The sequence below is a fragment of the Lagenorhynchus albirostris genome, chromosome 1 (genome assembly GCF_949774975.1).
Source record: "Lagenorhynchus albirostris chromosome 1, mLagAlb1.1, whole genome shotgun sequence".
NCBI classification, from domain to species: domain Eukaryota; kingdom Metazoa; phylum Chordata; class Mammalia; order Artiodactyla; family Delphinidae; genus Lagenorhynchus; species Lagenorhynchus albirostris.
The window spans coordinates 63,235,278-63,250,276 of record NC_083095.1 but is presented as its reverse complement, the minus strand read 5'-3'; the positions used below and the strand labels follow the sequence as shown (position 1 = coordinate 63,250,276).

Here is a 14,999-nt window from a genome sequence, read left to right as displayed (position 1 = left end):
TTGTGAGTGCAGGGACTGTGAGTTATATGTCTTTACTTTTCCATAGTAGGTGTTAGATGAATTTTTGCTGAATGACTGTGAAGAAGATGGTAAACTCAAATATATTTAGATTAGTATTCTTTTATAATACTATGTATTATATAAATAATATTATATTATCATATATTCTATTCTATTCTAATATAACTAATAAAAATATATTTAAACTATTATACTTCTATAATATTATGTATTATATAAGTTTATCTTATTATAATATTATATAAATAATACAAATATATTTAAATTAGCATTTTTAAGTGTGCATTTTAGCACCAAGATCAATAAGAAGACTAATTATTTTCCCTTATAGGATTTTCTATACTCCAAAAATTTGCCAACAAACTGCTGGTCAAGGCAGATATTAGCTGTTCAAGCCCCATTTTTGAAATCCTGTTGACATCATCTTATTAACATGGCACATATGACTGACGGTCTGATTCCTAAAAGATACCCTCTTCCAGTTAATATAATTTCACCTGCTCATAATTAAAATAAACTATTAGGAAATAAAGAATCAGTTTTTAAAAAGCCCCAATGAAGTAGAAACTACTAATAGGGAAGCTATTTCAGGTAAAACTTAAAATTTCAAAGTTCAATTACTTTAGAAAAAAATTGTATTATGATTAATGATTTGCATGTATATTTTATTATGAGAAGATTGCTTTTTATTCTTCTCTCCAAGTTTACATACTTTTTTTCCCTTAAAAAATTTAGTGTAGTATATTTGAGTTACAATGTTGTGTTAATTTCAGGTGTATGGCAAAATGATTCAATTATACATATACATATATTCATTCTTTTTCAGATTCTTTACCCATATAGGTTATTACAGAATATTGAGTAGAGTTCCCTGTGCTATACAGTGGGTCCTTTTTGGTTATCTATCTTATATACAGTAGTGTATGTCTGTTAATCCCAAACGCCTAATTTATCCCTCCCCACCAAATTTCCCCTTCAGCAACCGTAAGTTTGTTTTTGAAATCTGTGAGTCTGTTTTTGTTTTGTAAATAAGTTCGTTTGTATCATTTTTTAAAAATTAGATTCTACATATGAGTCATATTATATGATATTTGTTTTTCTCTGACTTACTTCACTTAGTATGTTAATCTCCAGGTCCTTCCATGTTGCTGCAAATGGCATTATTTCATTCTTTTTTATGGCTGAGTAATATTCCATTGTATATATGTACCATGTCTTCTTTATCCACTCCTCTGTCAAAGGACATTTAGGCTGCTTCCATGTCTTGGCTATTGTAAATAGTGCTACAATGAATATTGGGGTGCATGTATCTTTCCGAAGTATGGTTTTCTCCTGATATATGCACAGGAGTGGGATTGCTGGATCATATGGTAGTTCTATTTTTAGTTTTTTAAGGAACCTTCTTACCGTTCTCCATAGTGGTTGTACCAATTACATTCTCACCCACAGTGTAGGAAGGTTCCCTTTCTCCACACCCTACCAAGTTTATATACTTTGTCTAATTGTGCAAAGAAAGGATAAAAGGCATTTAGTCTTTTTTTTTTTAGTGTGGACCATTTTTAAAGTCTCTACTGAATTTGTTACAATATTGCTTTTGTTTTATGTTTTGGTTTTTTGGCCACGACGCATGTGGGATCTTAGCTCCCTGATCAGGGATTGAACCTGCACCCTCTGCATTGGAAGGCTAAGTCTTAACCACTGGACCACCAGGGAAGTCCCCAAAAGGCATTTAGCTTTAAAGTTCAAACACTATATGCCTTTATAGCAGGGATGATATATAGTCACAAAATAGTTACTTCATACAGTTTTAGGCATAAGAAAAGAGTTTCAACTTCAGTTGCTAAAATCAATTTGTAGATCCTTGTAAAAGAGACACAAAACATCGTTTTTGTGGTAATCTCTTAATTTTAAGATGAATATTTGGTTTTAGAGAGTGTTTGATCGTCCCTAATACTGGCTTTGTTTGAAATTTACCTTTTGTTTCAATTCTTCGTTGTGGTAAACCTCCCAAATGATGGGTAATAACATTTATTAAGTGGTAAAATACACTGAGATAGGATTTGCACAAGGCTAAATCTCTCCCTGCTCTTCAAGAACTGAGAATACAAAACTAAAAGCAAAAGAAAGCTATTTCAAACAACAGTGTAAGTCATCCCAGCAAGAGCCACATTTGCCATTTTTTCTTAAAGAAATCCAATGGTTTTGAGTATGTAGGACAATCAAACCATTTTCAAAATAAGTCTCTCATGTCATTTTAACACTCTTATTTCTATTGCTGTAATCCCAGACAGTCTTTAATTCTGTTTCAAACAGGTGTCTGTTATTTTTTCTATTTAGGACCTTCTGTAAACTTTCGAAATTGATCTGTTTTGTCAATCAGCATCTGCTAAACCCTGGGCCCACATAATATCAATAAATGTGCTTCTATTTAACTATCTATTTACAGTCATAACAGAAATAAACATATAAAATAAATGCATCTCAATGCATAGCTGTGCAGGAGTACAGATGTTTTATTAATGAAAATGAATCCAGCTTTTTGTAAGTCATGGCAGCAATATAACATTTCATTGTTTGGTTCTGTGCTAGACAGTCCCTGCTGTTTCTACATAGAAATTCCTGTAATGCCTAATGGACATCTGGAAGAATTCAGCCAATTAATCAAATTCACGTTGGAGCTAGGCTAATGGCTGTCTGAAAGGCAGATTACATTAAATCAAACTTGCAATATGAATGAAAGCACTTAATCATACATGCAACATTCATTAGATGCGACACAGCAAGTGTTTTGATTACTTTAATGAAAGATCAGGTAAAGTGCATCAGCTGAACAGATTGAAAAGACAGCATGCTTACAAATGTTTGATTATACTGAATATCAACAGAAACAGTGCCAGTAATTTATAGCAAAACATATTTGTAGGTGTCTAGAGCTGGTGAACTCAAAGAAATTCAGGGCCTTTGCTCAAAACAATAATTAATATATGATAAAACTTTGATCGGATGTCAGGAAAAGAGACAGATTGCTAGAATTTTAGTAATTTATAGTCACTGTGCATCTTCATGTTTTGAGTTACTTGAAGTCTCCTTGAACCCCAATTTCATTTGCTTTGAGGTACACAGTTTTTTCCTCAGCTTCACTGAGACAGAATTGACATATAACATTGTGGAAGTGTAAGGTATGCATTATTTGATATACATATAACTTGTGAAATGATTACCACAATGCGCTTAGTTAACACATCTATCACCTCACATACTTACCTTTTTGTGTGTGGTGAGAACATTTAAGATGTACTCTGAGGTATACAGTTTTGTTTTTCAGTGAAAAGGTGTTGCTAAACTAAAAATACAGTATTGAAAGAGGAATTGACTTGGTATGTTGGGCTTTAAAATCTCATGACAGGAATTAAAATGTTATTCTAAATAGCTGTTCCTGCCTTCTAGATTCATGAATATTTTCCACCTTCTGTTCACTAATTATCTCGATTTTTTTCCCTGATATTTTGCAGAAAGAAAACTTATAAGGTGCATTCTTACATAATATTGATGTAGCAAATGCCAGCTGTAGCTTTTTGGGTGAAACAAAGATAAAGAATTTTTGTATCTACCTATCTCTCTGTATATGTCTACACAAATATGAAGAATTTCCTTTGGTAAATAGTTTTGACATTAGGCAGGATTGCCTTTACAAGCAGTGGAAAACAATTTTTCCTGGGGTTTAACAAAAGGACTGATTTTTTTCTCCCTAGATTGAAGTAGGGTCCTGAAAACAGAGAAATGGACATAGGACCCTAAAGTCCTTTTTAGACATGTTATTCAATTTAAGCCAATGAATATGCAGTAAATACTGAACTGTTTTAGATGCTGTGGGTGACAGCAGAATGTGAAAGATGTGGGTTGTCATAGTCACAGAAGTTTATAATCTTCTATCCACCACAACACACAAAGAAAAAAAAACAAAGCAATAGCAATAACAAACAAACAAAAAACACAATCCAGAATGTATTCAAGCAGAAGCTAAAGTGCAAATTTATAAATTTTGTAGAAAATCAGAGAAGAGCTCAAATAATGGGGAAGTTTACATTTGAGTTGCTTAATTCACTTGATGAGAAATACAGTTTAAGAGAATTAAAATTTCACTGTTCCAGAATTAGGCATTACAGAAAGACCTATGAATACTGTTTTGCTTTTTTATAGAGATGTTAAAAATTGAATGTATTTTCCAAGTGCTTTCCAAATATCACATTGCACAATACATTTTGAGTCTAAATGAGCTGATTGTTTTTACAACAGCCTAGAAATTCTCTCTCCTCCCAATATCCTCGCATTACATATACATTCACAAAAAGGGAGAGAAAAACTAGCCAGCCCATAATATACCAATTGTTTATAATTTACCAGCCAAATAATTCTTTTTCTACCTATGACTTCTTGAGTTTCAGCAACACACTAAGCATAAAACTAGAAGGAAAGCTTCGTGCAATGCTACTGATTCGGACTTCGCAAAACATTTAGCTCATGTCACAGTTTCTTCAAAATGTCCACATTGTCAGCTGCTTAACCTACGTGTAATAAAAAATGGCACTGTGTTCTGAACTATGTGCTTTCTTGCCCCATTTATTTGTCCAATTTCTTTTCTTTATATTGAAGTATAGTTAATTTACAACGTTGTGTTTCAGATGTACAGCACAGTGATTCAGTTATGCATGTATATATATATCATATATAATATATATACATATTCTTTTTCAGTTTCTTTTTCCTTATAGGTTATCACAAAATACTGAGTACAGTTCCCTGTGCTCTATAGTAGGTCCTTGTTGGTTATCTATTTTATATGTAGTAGTGTGTATATGTTAATCCCAGAGTCCTAATTTATCCACCCCCCTTTCCCCTTTGGTAACCATAAGATTACTTCTATGTCTGTGAGTCTGTTTCTGTTTTGTAAATAAATTCATTTGTATTTTTTTTTTAGATTCTGCATATAAGTGATATCATATGATATTTGTCTTTTTCTGTCCGGTGTACTTCACTTAATATGATAATTTCTAGGTCCATCCATGTTGCTGCAAATGGCATTATTTCATTTTTTTATGGCTGAGTAATATTCCATTGTGTATATGTACCACATCTTCTTTATCCATTCATCTGTCGGTGGACATCCATCTCTTTTCTTAATGGGTTATGTAACCTTAGAATTTGAAATTGTCACTGCTTCTGTTGGAAAACGTAATAGAGTTGACTCTTGAACAACATGGGGGTTAGAGGTGCCAACCCTCCCACAATGGAAAATCTGCACATAATTTTTAGTCTGCTCTCCCTATAGGCAGTTCCTCCCAATAGGTGGTTCTGCATTTGCGGTTTCAACCAACCAACATCAGATTGGATTGTGTGGTAGTACTGCAGTATTTACTGTTGAAAAAAATCTGCAGATAAGTAGACTCCCACATGTTGTTTAGGGGTCAGCTGCAGTTATTTGTATGAGCTCAGGTAGATTGAAACAAACTAAAAGACTTTATGTTTCTCCCCACTGGCAAATCATCACCTGTTTATCTGACTGATCGATCAAGAACTGTCACTTCAAATATGTTTTTAATCTCTTTTGAAGCATTAAGTTTAACATCGTTCACCCTGCAGAGCTCTCCTATGATGGGATTTCACTAACAGTAATTCCTGTCTGTCAATCTATTACTACCTATCTATCTAGCTGTCTGTCTGTATCTTTAATTTTTCTAAGATGTCTTCTGTGATTTTGTTCTTTGTGCAGTTTAGAGGGAAACAGCAGCTACATGATCTCCTCCTACTGAGATTTGGGATCATATTTTCCAGACATTTAAGATCATGTTTTTCTGAGATACCTGAACAGCTGCATCTAAAATGTATTCTTTGCTATTCCTCCAATTTATTTTCCTAAAAAAGAATCTGGGAGCGGAAGAGGGAGAGTGACTATGCCTTCTTTTATCTGTGGCTGGGAAATGCCCCTTTTCCCAGAATTCTGGGAGACAACATTACTATAATGTGAAGCTCAGTAGTTAGTCCTGCTTCCTGCAGAGAACCTCAGGAATAAGACGTGGAACTTTATATCTGTTGAAATGTTGGCTGCATCACACTCCTTCTTTCCTATTTTATTGGAACTGGCTAGGTAATCGAAAGCTTTTGTGATATTTAGAGCTCCTCCTTCTCAGGGAGCGACCCTATGGGAAAATTGGAAATCATTTTATTCAAACTCAGTGGTTTTACATTCTTGATTTGTAATTTTTCATCCTCTGAACCCACCTAAGAGTGAGCTAGAACAGAGAAAGTTGTGACTTCCTGCCTAGTCACTGAAAAAACCTCCCTCTTGTTCTACTAGGCTTTCTCTGGGGCTGTTTTCAGAAGTACGTGTTTCGTTGTTACTTTGGTTAAGCTGACTCTTTTCATAATTTTCCATGGTGTGTTTTCTAACAATAATGATAATGCCATTTACTGAGCTTCTACATTGGGTCAGGTATGTGTTCATAATACTTACAGTAAAACTATCTTCACAACTCTCCAAGGGAAGTAATATTTTGAGGATGAGGAAACAGAGGTTCAGAGAAGTTAAGTAAGTTGTTCGATGTAACACAGCTAGCAAGTTGCAGAGCCAGGGCAGGAACTTGGGTGTGTCCAACTTCAAGGTCTCTCTAGCAAAGTAACTTACTCAACATCATTCTTTTATTGTGTACTTTATGTACTCCTCAATTCATTTTTTATAGTGTTCCTTCATCATGTACTTTGATGCATTCTAAGAGTACATTTCTGAAGACATGGTTGTATAGTAGATAGAAAAGGGCCTCATATCTTTAAATCTTACAATGGAGTCCTCTATCAGCAGCTCCAGAGAGAAGAGTTCAGTCAGGATTTGGCTTGCAGAGACATGAAAGCCATCCAGATGAACCCCTGGAAGCTTGTCAAGAAGCTCTCCACACCTGGGTTACTTTGGGTTTGGAAATAATGGGCAGCAGCGCCTCTAGGCTCAGTCCAGTTTGGCTCCAAAGACTTCTGCAGCGCAGCCAGCTTAGGAAGTATAAAATGTAGTGTTATTTAATTATTTTAACTCATTTTTAAAATACTGTGAGTAGACCATTGTGCTAGGTACTTTATAGATAGACTCAGTCCCTTCCCTCAAGGACGTTCACGTCATGAGAGGGAGAATCTTTTCAGTTAATACAAACATAGGTCTGGTGGATACAGAGCATGAATAGAAGATCACGTAGTGACACTAGTGCCCAGTAACCATGACAACATGAAGCCTTGAGTCCTGAATTAGTATTTGGGAGGATCCTCGGTTGTGAGATTAGACCGTGTTACAGGTGCTTTAGCTATAAAACAGATAACATCTGAGTCAGTTCTAGGTGGGTTCTTGGAAGCAATCTCTGGTTTGACGGCAGTGAAACCAGAAGAGGTCACAAAGTAATCGAAAGGGAAAGAAGTTGAAGGAAATAAAACTATGCTTCAATATTCAATAGCAAAACTATTTCTTCTTAACATTCAAACGAACAAACCAAAACAAAAAGAAAATGGCCAACTTGAGAGCAAATGGAGGAACAGATGACAATACAGTTTTTATTTCCATTAGCCCTCATAGCTAAGTTTTTAAAAGTGCTTTACAAAATATTATGCTTCACAGTATCTTTATGAGACAGGCAAGTGTTATTATCTCCATAGAAAGGTGGGGAAAAGAAGACACAGAGGTTTGCTTCTTTTATGCCAAGTGAGGCCAAGTATTTTGTGGAGTATTTGAAATAAAACTTGAAAATAGAGAAGCCAAGAGAGAGAAGGCTGGAAGAATTTGTAATTGAGGGGCATAATTTCACACCACATAAGTGCCTAGAGAACATTAATATAGTGAATCTTCATTTCCAGTGAAGTGGAATGAAAGCCTTGAATTGCTTCAATGCACCACATCGTGCAAATAGCAATTTCCGTTTCAGAAAATCCTCCACTCATAGTATAGTTGTTCAGTGAAAATGGTCATGAGGAGGATTTCACACATAATTGTTCAAAATATATTCATAGTTGTGCACTATATATCTATAGAATATATGTATACAAACTTTCTCAGTTGAAATGTTAAATAATTATGGGTGTTGTGTAGACTCTGAAAATACACCAATGAGTAGCTAATATGTTTTGGCTCCACTGTGTATTTGTTCACATGTTTCTTTTCCTTCTCCTCCTTGCCTTTTTATGTATTGCTTTTTCTGTGTCCTCTTTCATTTTGGAAATTTCTTTAAGGAGTTTTGCCCAGGGATGACAGATATAGTAGCTCACTATGAATAAATATTGCAGTCCTAGTTTCTTATTTATAAAATGTATACAAAAGATATAAATACATATTGATTTCCTTTATGTAAAGACTGTCTCAACATTCCCAGTGGGAAAGTTGGTGCTTATAGTAATTTCTTTTTATATTTTTTCAATAGAGTGTTTGAAGTAAAAACATTTAGAAACTTAGCTTGTCTGTCAGTTAGGTTGTCTATCAATAAGTTTCTGACCAAACTAGGAATAAAACCTACTGATCTTGACACCAAGTTAGGACTTTTCAAGCAGTTAGTGCTCATGAATATACTATGTGGATCTTGTTTTAATTAACTAGCACACTAAGTCTTGTTCCATAAAAGATTTGAGGTTACAATGCTGCTTTCATTGTTAAACTAGTTTCAAAGGATTAAGCACAATTAACCTTTTGGGGGGAACAAATCAATCTCCTTGTTCACGATAGATTGAAATTATTAGAGCTGCTTATATGGGAGTTTCAAATTTATTTTGAAGTTAAAGTGGACTATTTAAGGAATTATATTTAAAAATTTTTTAATTGAAGTGTAGTTAATTTATAATGTTTAGGTATATAGCAAAGTGATTCAGTTACACACATATATCTATTCTCTTTTTTTCCATTATGGTTTATCACAGGATATTGAGTATATTTCCCTGTGCTATACAGTAAGACCTTCTTGTTTATCCATTCTATATATAATAGTTTGCATCTGCTAGTCCCAAACTCCCAAGGAATTATATTTAAATATAGCTGTAAGTCTTTCTCACCTGGCTTAGAGGAGAATTAAGCCCTACTGCCCCAAGGCATCCATTATATGTAACAAATTAACTTTTCTCCTGTGCATCTAGAATAGCACTAGCTTTGTACCATCCTTGGGAGAATTGAGAAAATAGTCAAGTAATTTTCTGTGTACTGTAGTTCAGATGAGGAATCTTAGTTGAAAATGTTAAAGTTTTCTTGATTTAGTCTTCTTTGCATTTCTATCCTCTCTTAAGAACCTCCCCTCCTCAGCAAAATATTAATGACAAATAAGCCTTTGGTAAAATCTGCTTTATTGGAAAGCAGAACACTCCTTACATATAAGCACTGTAGTTACAATGTATGAAGGCAGGTAAAGGTTTCATTAATGACACGCAACTCTGTTAGATGATAACAGCCAGACCAATATTCTAATTATCTCTATGGAAGGTCCCTTAGAGAAATAGAAAGGAAGTAAAGGAAATGTAGCCAATCCTGAGTCATTCTGTCCTGTTCTCTCAAAATAATACTGTCTTCTTTAATAATCATTTCCAACACACACACACACATGCACGCAGTCTTTAATGTCTTCTACTCAACAAGCGTGGTTGATATTTCAGCAATAGAAAAATCAAAAACCAAGAAAGATGTTAGTACAGTTGATCTCATGAGCTATCATGTTCTTAAGTTAAAAGAAAACAAAACAAAACAACTTAACAATAAGAACAATAAAGATAAGAAAATACAATAATTTCATCTTAGAGATATTTTGTCTTTACTCATGTTTCTCCTGGGTTTTGATTAATTCATTAGTGCATAGAGAAAGTTTAACTATACTCTTTTAGTAAAGGAGATACTTTTAGTGAGTAAATAATGACAATTTTTCTGTTTATTTTATCTACTTTGCCTTTAGTGTCTTCTTCCAGATTACTGCTTCTTGGGCCAGTGGGTTTGGTGCTACAGATGCTGATCAAAAGGACCCCCAAGGAAAAAATTACACACACGTGCTTCCAGCATGTGAATTATTCCCTGGGCATTATGACTGAATTTTGGAATCTGGATTCGTTTGTTTTGTTTTATTTTATTTTATTTTTAAAAGATTTTTTTGACGTGGACCATTTTAAAAGTCTTTATTGAATTTGTTACAATATTGCTTCTGTGTTTATGTTTTGGTTTTTTGGCCACGAGGCATGTGGGATCCTAGCTCCCTAATCAGGGATCGAACCTGCAACCCCTGCATTGGAAGGGGAAGTCTTAGCTACTGGACCGCCAGGGAAGTCCCCGAGTTTGTTTGTTTTAAACAAACAACTGTACATGTCAGTTCAAGCTAAGCCTGGTTGAAATTAAAGTATAGGAACGCCAAAGGAAGCTGAAGGTTCTCCGTCTTCTGAAAACATGCTCTGCAAGCTAGCCTAATGCGTCTTTCGATTGCCCCAAATTAGCATACAGTTTTAGGCGAATGTCACATAAGGAGATAAGCCACAGATTTCAAAGGGCATCATATAAATGTAAGAGGAATAGTATTAATAAATTTATAGATTTTATGTAATGGTGAGTAATGAATAGTTTGTTCATTTACCTTGAAATATACAGTCAACCTTTGGTATCTGAAGGGAATTGGCTCGAGGACCCCTGTGGATACCAAAATCCGCAGATGTTCAAGTCTTTTATATAAAATGGCATAGTATTTGCATATAACCTATGCCCATCCTCCTGTATACTTTAAATCATCTCTAGATTACTTATAATGCCTGATACAGTATAAATTCTAAGCAAATAGCTGCCAGAGTGTGCCAAATTCAAGTTTTACTTTTTGGAACTTTCTGGAATTTTTCTCCTGAATATTTTCCATCCACAACTGGTTGAATCCGGAGATGCAGAGCCTTGGATATGGAGGACCAACTGTAGAACTATCATTTTTCTTAAATAAAGCACAATGATCATTCTGCCCTAGTACAATATATAAAGAGTTTTTCAATGAAATTGTATCACGTTCAGTGTATCTCATTATTAACCTCTGACGTAAAACTTGATTTCAACTAAATCTAATTATGTTGTAGGGAATCTAGCATTAGGAAGTCCTAGAAGTACACATGAAAGGCAGACATTCTTTGTGTTGCCTACTTTTCCTATTGATGTAACACAAAATATTACTATGACATCTAGTACAATGATTTAGGTAATAATGTCACCAGTTAAAGCTATGACATGGATATAATACATAGTTTCAGTTAGCCTATCAGACACAAATCTTCAGGAAACTAGGCTTTATTGGTTCAGATACTTGCCTGCTTGCTTTACAGAACACTTTGTTAAGTGAAAGGAAGAATAATGTCTCCAATTGAAAAACAGAGGGAGTTTGGGGTTGGCAGAATGCAATTGCCCAAGTTAGAGCAAACCAAATTGATCTGAAATCATTTAGATAACAATGTGATGGGCAGCGGACAGCATTTGTTTATGAAGACAGATAATGCCAGGCAAATCTGATTTATTTGGTCTTATAAAATTACTCAACAAGTTTGTGGATAAAGAAAACTCCATGGACAAACAATGTATCTAAATGATTGTAAAAGCTTTTGATGTGGGTCTGCATGAGATTAAGATAACTGAAATGCTAGGAAGATGTTGCCCGGATAACAATGCAATGGTGTGGTTATCAGATTTAAAACAGAGTAATCATAAAAAATGGATCATAATAGCTAATTGATATATTTGGCAGGAGACCATAAAAGAGCTTGTGTCTTTATAGATCAATATTGTAAGCAAGTATGAAAATGATTTAGTCCACAAAAATTCATTTACTCTTTCTTCAGGAGATAACAGATCATAAATAAGAATTAGTTCAAAATACTTTACTTTTTGTCCAAAATGAACTATTACTTTATCCTGGCCTCTACTGATACTTAGAAAATTGTAATTTGTGGTATCTGCCAAAAGCATTAAAATAGATAATCATAAGCTTGATAGGTTTTCAAAACATAGTAAAATCCGATATAAATCTTATAGGTTTGTGACTAAATTCCTTTATAGATTTTTAAGAGCTGAGGATCATTTAAAAGCAAATAAATAAATAAATAAATAAATAAAAGCAAATAGCTATAGGTGCCAGAAATAAGGATGAAGACTGAATATACATTTCTTATTATAAATCACAATCTCACAGCTTGTAAATTGGAACTATATTTAGGAAGACGTATTTTTAAACATCTAATGCAAGTTTTAAAACATGCATTCTCTCTGAGAATGTAGCATTAGCAAATGTAGTAGTAGCATTTCTACTACTCTGTATCTACCATAGAGGAAACACTCCTAAATAAATACAGAGACACAGGGACATGGATATTAATCATAGAATTTTGTTAACTGTAAACACAGAGCAACAGCAAAATAAACAATGGCATATGCACACTAGGGAATATTATGTAGCATTATGTGTTAAAAAGAAATAGGTGATATAAAATAGATAACCAACATGGACCTACTGTATAGCACAGGGAACTATATTCAATATTTTGTAATAACCTATAAGAGAACAGAATCCATAGTGGCTGCACTAACTTACATACATATATATGTATATATGTATAACTGAATCACTTTGCTGTACACCTGAAACTAACACAACATTGTAAATCAATGATACTTCAATTATACAAAACAAAACAGGGGGCTTCCCTGGTGGCGCAGTGGTTGAGAGTCCGCCTGCTGATGCAGGGGACGTGGGTTCGTGCCCCGGTCCGGGAAGGTCCCACATGCCGCGGAGCGGCTAGGCCCGTGAGCCATGGCCGCTGAGCCTGCACGTGCGGAACCTGTGCTCCGCAATGGGAGAGGCTGAAACAGTGAGAGGCCTGCGTACCGCAAAAAAAAAAAAAAAAAAAAAAAAAAATTAAGAGGATATAGAAAGAAAAAGGAATACAGCATGATGTGTTTTAAAGTCTTATTGTCAAATGAACTTTTTTCTTTTTATATTATTTGTTTAAATTTATTTTATTCAAGTATAGTTGATTCGCAATATTGTGTTAATTTCTGCTATAAGCAAAGTGATTCATTTATACAAATATATACATATTTTTTCATATTATTTTCCATTATGGCTTATCACAAGATATTGAATATAGTTCTCTATGCTATACAGTAGGACCTTGTTTATCCATTCTCTATACAATAGTTTGTATCTGTTAATCCAAAACTCCTACTCCATACCTACCCACCCCCTTGGCAACCACAGTTCTGTTCTCTGTCTGTGAGTCTGTTTCATAGATAAGTTCATTTGTGTCATATTTTAGATTCCACATAAAAGTGATATCACATGATATTTGTCTTTCTCTTTCACTTAGGATGATATTCTCTAAGTCCGTCTGTGTTACACCAAATGGCATTATTTCATTTTTTAACATGTTTATTGGAGTATAATTGCTTTACAGTGGTGTGTTAATTTCTGCATTGTAACAAAGTAAATCAGCTATACATATACATATATTCCCATATCTCCTCCCTCTTGTGTCTCCCTCCCACACTCCCTATCCCACCCCTCTAGGTGGTCACAAAGCACCGAGCTGATCTCCCTGTGCTATGCGGATGCTTCCCACTAGCTATCTGTTTTACGTTTGGTAGTGTATATATGTCCATGCCACTCTCTCACTTTGTCCCAGCTTACCCTTCGCCCTCCCCATGTAATCAAGTCCATTCTCTACATCTGTGTCTTTATTCCTGTCCTGCCCCTAAGTTCTTCAGACCATTTTTTTTCTTTTTAGATTCCATACGTATGTGTTAGCTTATGGTATTTTTTTTCTCTTTCTGACTTACTTCACTCTGTAGGACAGACTCTAGGTCCATCCACCTCACTACAAATAACTCAATTTCATTTCTCTTTATGGCTGAGTAATATTCCATTGTATATATGTGCCACATCTTCTTTATCTATTCATCTGTCAGTAGACAATTAGGTTGCTTCCATGTCCTGGCTATTGTAAATGGAGCTGCAATGAACATTGTGGTACATGACTCTTTTTGAATTATGGTTTTCTCAGGGTATATGCTCAGTAGTGGGATTGCTGGGTCATATGGTAGTTCTATTTGTAGTTTTTTAAGGAACCTCCATACTGTTCTCCATAGTGGCTGTATCAATTTACATTCCCACCAACAGTGCAAGAGGGTTCACTTTCCTCCACACACTCTCCAGCATTTATTGTTTGTAGATTTTTTGATGATGGCCATTCTGACTGGTGTGAGGTGATAACTCATTGTAGTTTTGATATGCATTTCTCTATTGATTAGTGATGTTGAGCATCCTTTCATGTGTTAGTTGGTAATATGTATATCTTCTTTGGAGAAATATTTAGGTCTTCTGCCCATTTTTGGATTGGGTTGTTTGCTTTTTGATATTGAGCTGCATGAGCTGCTTGTAAATTTTAGAGATTAATCCTTTGTCAGTTGCTTCATTTGCAAATATTTTCTCCCATTCTGAGGGTTGTCTTTTCATCTTGTTTATGTTTTCCTTTGCTGTGCAAAAGCTTTTAAGTTTCATTAGGTCCCATTTGTTTATGTTTGTTTTTATTTCCATTCCTCTAGGAGGTGGGTCAAAAAGGATCTTGCTGTGATATATGTCATAGAGTGTTCTGCCTATGTTTTCCTCTAAGAGTTTTATAGTGTTTGGCCTTACATTTAGGTCTTTAATCCATTTTGAGTTTATTTTTGTGTATGGTGTTAGGGAGTGTTCTAATTTCATTCTTTTACATGTAGCTGTCCAGTTTTCCCAGCACCACTTATTGAAGAAGCTCTCTTTTCTCTATTGTATATTCTTGCCTCCTTTTTCAAAAATAAGGTGACCATATGTGTGTGGGTTTATCTCTGGGCTTCCTATCCTGTTCCATTGATCTATATTTCTGTTTTTGTGCCTGTACCATACTGTCTTGATTACTGTAGCTTTGTAGTATAG

At 34.7% G+C, this 14,999-nt stretch overlaps 1 long non-coding RNA gene across 1 annotated transcript in view; it reads left to right on the top strand.

Moving 5' to 3' along the window:
• LOC132517027 (uncharacterized) overlaps positions 1-14,999 on the top strand; it is a 149,706-nt gene that overhangs the window by 98,780 nt on the left and 35,927 nt on the right. The gene's annotated exons all lie outside the window — the stretch shown is intronic.